Genomic DNA, 10,858 nt, shown 5'->3' on the forward strand with positions numbered 1-10,858 from the left:
CATCTAGTAGCACCAAGACCACTTAGTGCGAGATTCCGTCTGCTTTACAGCCTTAGCTAAGGGCTATGTGGCTTTTTACTCATGCAGTAGAGGCTTTAGATGTCCCAGGTTCAATCCTGCACGCTGACAACCGGGGTCTGTCAGTGTTACGAGTGGGGGCTCATCTGGGATTTGAACCCGGGAAGTCTCAAGCTTGGGAAATGCTTCATCAGCTAGGGGAAGTATGTAACCTACACACCTCCTCAGAGTGGTGCTCTGTCCCATCTAGTGGCACCAAGACCACTTAGAGCTAGATTGAGTCTGCTCTGCAGCCTTAGCTAAGGACCCTGTACTTCTAAGCTCACACAGTAGAGACTTATGCACTAAGCTTCAGTGGTCCCAGGTTTGATGCTGGGTTTGTCAGTATTACACTTGGATTCCCATAGCTGAACTCTCTGCCTGCTCATCTGGGTTATCAGGGGTATTTCTCTGGTGCGGAGCAACTGGGGTTTTAAGCACTGGAATAAGACTGAACAAATTCTCCAGTCCGAGCCCAGCAAGGGCACCGTGTCCACCTGTATTCAAGTTACTAACATTCTGTAGCTGGCAAGCATGGTTTGACCTTCATCTGTAGCTAAAGCAAAGGGGCATGAGGAGGGGCTAGGCCCTGATTTGGCTGGATTATTGTGCTCATTATTTATGATCATTATTTGTATTGTGGAAGCCTCCAGATGCCCCGCTCCAGTTCAGGACCCTTGTGCTGGGCCCTTCGCAAACACAGAGGGAGAAACAACCCCTGCCCCAAGGAGCTTAGAAATCAAATTCAGACAAGACACAGCTACTGTGTGCAACAAACCAGAAAGGGGGCAGGTGAGGAGATGGGGGAGTAACAGCACTAAGAATGGGTGGTTACATAGGCTGCTGGATGGGTATGAGACAGCGGAAATGCACAGCCCTGCCCTGCCCGTTTGAAATATGTACTGGGCCTTTAAGAGAAGAGCGGCTGTTCAGGGGAACTAGATTGGGGCTGGTGTGAATGGGCCATCCTGTAGATGGAACAACTGCAACCCCAAGGAGTTGAACTTCTCCAGTAATGCAGCAGACTCCGGGAAGAGATTGAGGCAGAGTTTTGAGATATATCTATGCAAGCAGCTGGGTTTGGTGAGAAAGAAGAGCAGAAGAAAATTGCAATCTTCTTAAACAGTGCAGAACGTGAGGCAGTGGATGTGTTTACTATCATGAAACTCAAGTTTTTTCTATACTATCTATTTTGTTGATAAAACTTTTCTTGGTCAGGGGTGTGAAAAACACATTGGGGTTGGTTTAATTGTGCTGGCAGGAGAGCTCTCTCCCATTGGCATAGAGTGGCTACACGGGAGAACTTACAGCAGTGCAGCTGTGTGATTGTGAGATCTGTAGTGTAGACAGAGCCTCACTGAGGCAGAGGGAGCAGGTAATTACATGTTTTGCAGATATTTGAAGAGCTTTGCATTCTGCAAAAGAGCAAAACATTCCAAGGGAAAAAGTTTCACTTTAGAAGAGAAAAGTAAGGCGAGTCCTTTGAAGATTTCCTAACAGATGGAAGCGGGGGAATGGTCCCCTCTTGTGGGGAACATCCCTGGCTTATACACCACTCCAGTGGAATTGGCTATCAAAAGGATCTGAGTCCTCGCTCCCACTCCCTTTACCCAGAGACCTGCCTGACCTTGAGAGCTCCCCTTCCACTCTCCTGGGTGAAAAAGTCCTCATCACCATGACAAGGCTGGGCCCAGGATTCCTGGGGGGCTCGAACCCCAACCCCTCTGTGGTTACTTAGGACAGGGGCTAAGGTGTCCCCACTCTGGGGTGCTCTCTCCACTCTGGACACTTCTCTGACCCACTGTTAACATCTATTAAACAGCAATCAATTTTAAGAATTAAGGATAAAATGGGAAAGGTTAAAGGAAAACATGTAACCTCACCCTGCGGCAAGGGGGAACCACAAACAGCCATGGCTGGATGTAAGGGCAGTGCACAGTCTGTCCCTCACATGTCCCAGGTCTCGTCCCCAGGCCCTGGCTGTCCTGCAGGGATGCCATGGGTTGGACACTTGCTCTGATGGTAGTTCTGGGTGGCAGGACCCTTCTTCTCAGAGTCAGCCTCTCGGCTGGGGGCTTCTCCCTGCATTGGGCCCTCTGCCCAGCATCCCCCTTCCTCTCCCCAGCTGTTCACCACCCCTGGCTCTGGACGGCTCCAGCCTCAGCTCCAGCCTGAGCTCCAGCCCCTTTGCTGCCCCAGCCCCAGCTCCGGCCCCAGCACTGCTGCTTCTCTGCCTCCAGCTTCCTGGGTTGCTTCTCTGGCACCTCTGGTTAGCACTGCTGCAGCTCTGCTCCCAGCTCAGATTGCTGGGCTGCTTCTGTGGCTCTGGCCGGTGCAGCTCTGCTCTCAGCTCAGCCCAGGCCCATGATCTCTTGTTAGCTTGGTTCCACTCTAGCCCAGACAGCCCCAACTCACATGTAGGATGGGACCCACGGGAAATCCTGACTCCCTCATTGGCCTGCCTGCCCTGTCAATCAGGCTGACCAGGAGCATTGGCCTATCCCCAGTGCCCCTGTGGCCTGTCAGTCTCAGGATCCTGGTTTCCCATCGACTCTCCTTCTAACTTTTGGTACTGGGAGCAGGGCAACCAAAAATCCTCAGTATGATTTACTAAGGGGCCAAAAGTCCCCTTACATAGAGCTGAAACTAATGAGCCGAACCTGCAACTGTGTACAGTTACAGAAACCTTCAGTGCTTAGGTCCAAATTCAGTGCATCTGGAATTAGAGATAAAAGCACCAGACACACAATGGTTTGGTTTGTGCGCTGAAGGACGCTCGGAGTGTTATTTAGAGAGACGTAGGGGTGCAAAAGAATCACAGGGAATCTGGTTCATTTGCTATGAGTGGCATTGAGTAGCAAGCATCATTGGGATTTGAATTTCCTGTATTCTTTTCAACCTGCCCAGACCTGAACTGTGGCACCCAGGGTGTGACAAGGACCCAGAATGAAGCTGACAAAAATATTTTCCTTGCAGTGGACTCTAGATAGATTTGTAGATTATATGGCCAGGGAGGAATCATTGTGATCATCTGCTCTGACCTCCTGTATCACACAGGCTGTAGGACTGTCCTGGATTAATTCCTGTTTGAACTCGAGCAGATCTTTGAGAAAAACATCCCATGTCGACTGAAATGTGGCCAGTTATCATAACTATAAAGGGAAGGGTAACAGCCCTCCTGTGTACAATACTATAAAATCCCTCCTGGCCAGAGACTCCAAAATCCTTTTACCTGTAAAGGGTTAAGAAGCTCAGGTAACCTGGCGGACACCTGACCCAAAGGACCAATAAGGGGACATGATACTGTCAACTCTTGGTGGGAGAAAGGAGGGGGGAATTGGTGAAGAGTCTCTCAAGGCTACCCAGGGAAGGGAATTAGCACATTGGGAGTGGTGGCAGTGGACCAGATCTAAGCTGGTAGTTAAGCTTAGAAGTTTCATGCAGGCCCCCACATTTGTACCCTAAAGTTCAGAGTGGGGAAGCAGCCTTGATATGGTGGCAGAGCGGTGGGATCATTTTAAACCAAAAGCCAGTAAGAATTTTTTTCTCCTTTCTAGCTGCTTGGAAAGCAGAGCTGAAGGTAGATGCATATCCGATCTCTCCTTGACTGAAGGCAGAGGTGTTACGTTTTTTTTAACAAGGGTCTTTGTTAAGAGAAGGGTTCAAGCAATGAGCAAACAGCTGGCAAAAGGAATTTACAAGCTGACTTGTTTTTTTTCTTTCTACCTCTCGGGGATAGCTAGTTAGAAAGTCTCTGTTACCTAAGCAGCTTGAGCTGAGTGCATCCCAGTTTCAGTGAACTGCAGAGGGGGTGTGACCCAGCACAAGAAAGCAGGAAAATAACTACCAGTGAAGCAGTTAACAAACTAGAACTGGCCAGACTAGAAGCAGAAGAAAATGAAAAGAAACATCAGAGACTGCTCCAATTAAAAAAACTTGAGAAAGAAGCTGCTATGGAGGAGAGAGAAAGAGAAGAGAAAGCCAAAGAGGAGGCCCACAAGAGAGCTATGGAGCAAAAAGAAAAAGAGATGGAGCTGACAGAAAAAGAGATGGAGGAGAGAGAAAGAGAGAGGAAGCATGAACTGGAATTAGCACGGGCTAGGCTGGATATACCAGCCAATCCTAGCAACCACCCTCCAGGTACCACTTCCCATCCCAGAAAATTCCCCACCTACAAGGCAGGCGATGATACTGAGGCCTTCTTAGAACATTTTGAAAGGGCCTGCCTAGGGTACAGCATCACTACAGACCAGTACATGGTAGAGCTGAGGCTGCAGCTCAGTGGACCCTTAGCAGAGGTGGCGGCTGAAATGCCTAAGGAACACATGAACAGTTATGAACTTTTTAAAAACAAGGCCAGAATCAGAATGGGACAAACACCCGAGCATGCCCGTCGGCGATTCAGAGCCCTAAGGTGGAAACCCGAAGTGTCATTTACCCGACATGCCTACTACATTGGGAAAAATTGGGATGCCTGGATATCAGGAGCAAATGTTAAATCTACAGAAGAGTTGCCCTTCCTAATGCAAATGGAGCAGTTTTTAGAGGGTGTTCCTGAGGAAATAAAAAGGTACATCCTAGATGGGAAGCCCAAAACTGTAACCGAGGTGGGGGAGATTGGAGCCAAATGGGTGGAGGTGGCAGAAAAGAAAAAAACTAGTAGCAGTTGGAGCGAATATCAGAAGGGGCAAGCTGAAACAAAATCTTACCACCAGGGACAACCCAAGGCCCCACCTACCTCCCAAGGGAAACCCCAGACGCCTTCTCACCCCACCACACCAGTCTCCACCAACCAACATCGTCCCGGTGATACCTTAGCAGGGCGATGTTTTAAATGTAATGAACTGGGACATATAAAGGCCCACTGCCCCAAGAACCCCAACCGATTACAGTTCATTACACCCCAGTCACACCAAAGATCCCCAGGCTCAAATGCCTCTCTCATACCCTCGGAGCGAAGGGAAACCTTGAGAGTGGGCGGAAAGAAGGTTCTCGCTTGGAGGGAAACTGGGGCACAAGTGTCGACTATCCACCAATCCCTAGTGGACCCCAAACTCATCAACCCGGAGGCTCCAGTGACAATTCAACCCTTCATGTCACAGTCTGTAACCTTGCCTACACCCAAGTTGCATGTCCAGTACAAGGGCTGGTCAGAAATGTGGACTTTTGCAGTCTATGACAATTATCCCATCCCCATGCTGCTGGGGGAAGACTTGGCCAACCATGTAAAGCTAGCCAAGAGGGTGGGAATAGTCACCCGCAGCCAGGCTAAGCAAGCTTTCACCCCCATCCCTGTTCCTGAGCCGTCCACCAGAGCTCCATCTGTGTTACCAGAGACCCAGACAAAGGTGGTGGAACCGGATCCCCTGCCAACCACTGCAACAGCCGTAGTGGATCCAATCCCAGATGTAGTAAGAGGAGGCCCTGAGATATAAACTTTGGTATCAGAGGCCTGGTATGAGGCCTAAGGCCTGAACTAAAGTAATGGTCAAGACTTTGCTAACATAAAGCAAAGTTAAGCTGTGAGCCAGAGGCAGGCCCTGCTCACAGAAGATGGCAAGGAAAGGGCTGATGCTGCAAAAAGAGACATACCTAAAAGGTACTGGACACTAGATATCAGAACATTCACATATTTGTACATTCCACACTCAAGGAAGAAGCCGACCCATCCCAATGACAGGGGCAAAAGGGTAAAATGATGGATAGAGTTGTTTTGATCGAACCAACATGTACAAGGTGAGAGGCGGCACCTTACTACGTAGAGGGGTTGTACCTTGCTACATAGAGGGGTTGCACCTCAATACGTCAGGAGTGATGTGTAACTTGTTTGTACCTGTGTATAAGAATGTATCCCTGGGGTGGATATCTTTGTCCAGCCGAGGGGGCAGTGGAAAGTCCCGCCACTGACTGAGCTGAGTCCATTGCCGAGCGGCACTTTCTAGCAGTATGCCCGGTAGACTAAGTAATCTACGGGGAATTGAAATTGTGTCAGGGTCGCAATAAACCTGGCCGAGGTGCCTTTGTACCTTACTAGACTTTGTGGTTATTGGGGGTTCTCGTCGGGTTTGCTGTGTCAGCTATCTGCGCAGAGCTGGGGCAGCACACAGAGGGAACAGACGCACGCAGCCGAGTGATATCAACAAAGGAGAAAGCAGAAGCACCACACCGGTAGCATCTCACAACACCAGAGACCCAGCCAAAGCCAGTCCCAGAACCGGAACTGGCAACATAACCAGTGCCAGAACCATTGCCAGCACTGAGTCCAGCGTTTGCAAACCCGTCTACAGCTCCAACACCAGAGGGCACCAGTGAGCCTCAACTGGCAGAAGCAGCCGATAACCCTACCCAAGAGGCTCAGCCAGAGCCTGACATACAACATAGTGCACCAGAAGACAGCAGTTCACAGTCAACGGAAACAGCCCCAGCACCTGCATCGCTTCCAGAGGGACCAAGCCCAAGTCCACAGTCCAAGGAGGAACTGATGTCTCCAGCATCAGGCCGAGCAGGAAGCAGATGACAGCCTTCAGAAAGCTTGGGCGGTGGCACGGAGCACCCCACCGCCTCTCAGCTCTTCTAACCGATCCCGGTTTGTTGTAGAACAAGGACTTTTATACAAGGAGACTCTTTCTGGTGGGCACCAGGAAGACTGGCATCCTCAAAGACAGTTGGTAGTTCCCACTAAGTATCGGGTAAAGCTCTTGAGCTTAGCCCATGATCATCTCAGTGGCCATTCTGGGGTGAACAGAACCAAAGACCGATTGGGGAAGTCCTTCCACTGGGAGGGAATGGGCAAGGATGTTGCTAATTATGTCTGGTCTTGTGAGGTGTGCCAACGAGTGGGAAAGCCCCAAGACCAGATCAAAGCCCCTCTCCAGCCGCTACCCATAATTGAGGTCCCATTTCAGCGAGTAGCTGTGGATATTCTGGGTCCTTTCCCAAAGAAGACACTCAGAGGAAAGCAGTACATACTGACTTTCATGGATTTTGCAACCCGATGGCTGGAAGCAGTAGCTCTAAGCAACACCAAGGCTAAAAGTGTGTGCCAGGCATTAGCAGACATTTTTGCCAGGGTAGGTTGGCCCTCCGACATCCTTACAGATTTGGGAACTAATTTCCTGGCAGGGACCATGAAAAGCCTGTGGGAAGCTCATGGGGTGAATCACTTGGTTGCCACCCCTTACCACCATCAAACCAATGGCCTGGTGGAGAGGTTTAATGGAACTTTGGGGGCCATGATACGAAAATTCTTAAATGAACACTCCAATGATTGGGACCTAGTGTTGCAGCAGTTGCTTTTTGCCTACAGGGCTGTACCACATCCCAGTTTAGGGTTTTCACCATTTGAACTTGTGTATGGCCGCGAGGTTAAGGGGCCATTACAGTTGGTGAAGCAGCAATGGGAGGGGTTTACGCCTTCTCCAGGAACTAACATTCTAGACTTTGTAAGCAACCTACAAAGCACCCTCCGACACTCTTTAGCCCTTGCTAAAGAAAACCTAAAGGATGCTCAGGAAGAGCAAAAGGCCTGGTATGATAAACATTCCCGAGAACGGCCCTTCGAAGTAGGAGACCAAGTCATGGTCTTAAAGGCGCTCCAGGCCCATAAAATGGAAGCGTCGTGGGAAGGACCATTCACGGTCCAGGAGCGCCTAGGAGCTGTTAACTATCTCATAGCATCCCCCACCTCCAACATAAAGCCTAAGGTATACCATGTTAATTCTCTTAAGCCCTTTTATTCCAGAGAATTAAAGTTTTCCCAGTTTACAGCCCAGGAAACAGATGACACGGAGTGGCCTGAAGGTGTCTACTATGAAGGAAAAAGTGACGGTGACGTGGAAGAGGTGAACCTCTCTGTGACCCTTGGACGTCTGCTGTGAAAGCAGATCAAGGAGTTGTGCACTAGGTTTGCGCCAATGTTCTCAGCCACTCCAGGACGGACCGAATGGGCATACCACTCCATTGACACAGGTAATGCTCACCCAATTAGAACCCCACCCTACCGGGAGTCACCTCATGCCCAAACTGCTATAAAAAGGGAGATCCAGGACATGCTACAGATGGGTATAATCCGCCCCTCTAAGAATGCATGGGCATGTCCAGTGGTTCTAGTTCCCAAACCAGATGGGGAAATACGCTTTTGCATGGACTCGTCCTGACAACTATCCAATGCCACGCACAGATGAGCTATTGGAAAAATTGGGACATGCCCAATTCATCTCTACTTTAGACTTAACCAAGGAGTACTGGCAAGTACCACTAGATGAACCCGCCAAGGAAAGGTCAGCCTTTGTTGCCCAGGCAGCGGTGTATGAATTCAATGTACTCCCTTTCGGGTTCCGAAATGCACCCGCCACCTTCCAAAGACTTGTAGATGGTCTCCTAGCGGGATTGGGAGAATCTGCAGTTGCCTACCTCGATGATGTGGCCATTTTTTCTGATTAATGGTCAGAACACCTGGAGCACCTGGAAAAAGTCTTCGAGCGCATCAGGCAGGCAGGACTAACTGTTAAGGCTAAAAAGTGTCAAATAGGCCAAAACAGAGTGACTTACCTGGGGCACCAGGTGGGTCAAGGAACTATAAATCCCCTACAGGCCAAAGTGGATGCTATCCAAAAGTGGCTGGTTTCAAAGTCAAAGAAACAGGTCCAATCCTTCTTAGGCTTGGCTGGACATTATAGGCGATTTGTACCACACTACAGCCAAATCGCCGCCCCGCTGACAGACCTAACCAGAAAGAAACAGCCAAATGCAGTTCAGTGGACTGATGAGTGTCAAAAGGCCTTTAACCAGCTTAAGGCAACACTCATGTCTGACCCTGTGCTAAGGGCCGCAGCCTTTGACAAACCGTTCCTAGTAACCACAGATGCGTCCGAGCGGGGCGTGGGAGCAGTTTTAATGCAGGAAGGACCGGATCAAGAATTCCATCCTGTCGTGTTTCTCAGCAAGAATCTGTCTGAGAGGGAAAGCCCCTGGTCAATCAGCAAAAAGGAATGCTACGCCATTGTGTACGCGCTGGAAAAGCTACGCCCATAAGTTTGGGGACGGCGTTTCCAACTACAAACAGACCATGCTGCGCTACAGTGGCTTCATACCGCCAAGGGGAATAACAAAAAACTTCTTCGGTGGAGTTTAGCTCTCCAAGATTTTGATTTTGAAATACAACACATTTCAGGAGCTTCTAACAAAGTGGCTGATGCACTCTCCCGGGAAAGTTTCCCAGAATCAACTGGTTAAACATTGTTCTTGGAATGTGGAACATATTGTTAGTTTTTATATAATCAGTAGTATGTCTAAAGGTGCATGTGTCTTATTAACTCTGTTTTCTCCTAGAGCTCCAGGAAGAAATCACAGCCAGTGTGGAACCGGCTGTCCAACACTATCTGTGAGTTGGGGGGCGTGTCATAACTATAAAGGGAAGGGTAACAGCCCTCTTGTGTACAATACTATAAAATCCCTCCTGGCCAGAGACTCCAAAATCCTTTTACCTGTAAAGGGTTAAGAAGCTCAGGTAACCTGGCAGACACCTGACCCAAAGGACCAATAAGGGGACATGATACTTTCAAATCTTGGTGGGAGAAAGGAGGGGGGATGGTTAATTTCTCCTTGTTTTAAGATCCAAGGGGTTTGGATCTGTCTTCACCAGGGAATTGGTGAAGAGTCTCTCAAGGCTATCCAGGGAAGGGAATTAGCACATTGGGAGTGGTGGCAGTGGACCAGATCTAAGCTGGTAATTAAGCTTAGAAGTTTCATGCAGGCCCCCACATTTGTACCCTAAAGTTCAGAGTGGGGAAGCAGCCTTGACACCAGTGATGGAGACACACCACGATCCTTGCTAAATTGTTCCAATGGTAAATTACCCAGTGTTAAAAATTCCCACCGGCTCTTGTTAGACGCTTACCTGCTAGCTTTAAGAGCCCAGTATTATAAAATGTGTTCCCCATTAGAAGTGCTGATAGAATGCAATCCCATCCCTCCATAACCATCTCCTTGTTAAGAGACTGAGCTCATTGAGTTACTGGGACAGCCCTACATTGCCCCCCACCCCCGAGAAAGTTCTGTCTCCTGCACAGATGAGCTTTATCCCTGCTGTTGAGAGCCCCATTGTGCCTGAGAAGTGCAGTTGCTGACCATGATTTCTCCTGGAACTTCACTGCCTGTGAGTCCCCAGGCCATTGAGTACCTTGAAGATGAGGAGCAGGGCCTTGAGCTTGACTTGATGTTTTCTGGGGAGCCAGTGCAGAGGGCGGAGGACAGGTCTCGTTTGCTCGCAGTAGCCTGTGTCGCTAAGGAGACTCTCTGCAGCATTCGGTACTAGTTGGAGTTTCGTAACCAGTGAAGGTGTCATGCCCAGGTATTTATTGTTGCTACAGTCCAGGCAGGAGTGATGAAGTCCTATATAACTGAGGCCAGGCCATCATTCACCAGGACGGGATGGAGTCTCCTAATCAACCAGATATGGCAGAATGCACTACTCATAGACACTGCTAGTGGTGTGTTCATATGGGAAGGACAGGGGGAGCATTTGAATCCATGCTCTGTGGCCAGTTCCCGTAGTGGCTGCATGGAGATGTTGAAAAGCCCCAAAGAGAGAATTGATCCTTGTGGGACTCCAGGGACCTGGGACCACTGAAGCTTAGTGCATGAGCCTCTACTGTGTGAGCTTAAAAGTACAGGGTCCTTAGCTAAGGCTGCAGAGCAGACTCAATCTAGCTCTAAGTGGTTTTGGTGCCACTAGATGGGACAGAGCATCAATCCGAGGAGGTGTGTAGGTTACATACTTCCCCTAGGTGATGAAGTATCC

This window comes from Terrapene carolina, unplaced genomic scaffold (genome assembly GCF_002925995.2).
Source record: "Terrapene carolina triunguis isolate 2854851 unplaced genomic scaffold, T_m_triunguis-2.0 Scaffold694, whole genome shotgun sequence".
Taxonomy (NCBI): domain Eukaryota; kingdom Metazoa; phylum Chordata; order Testudines; family Emydidae; genus Terrapene; species Terrapene triunguis.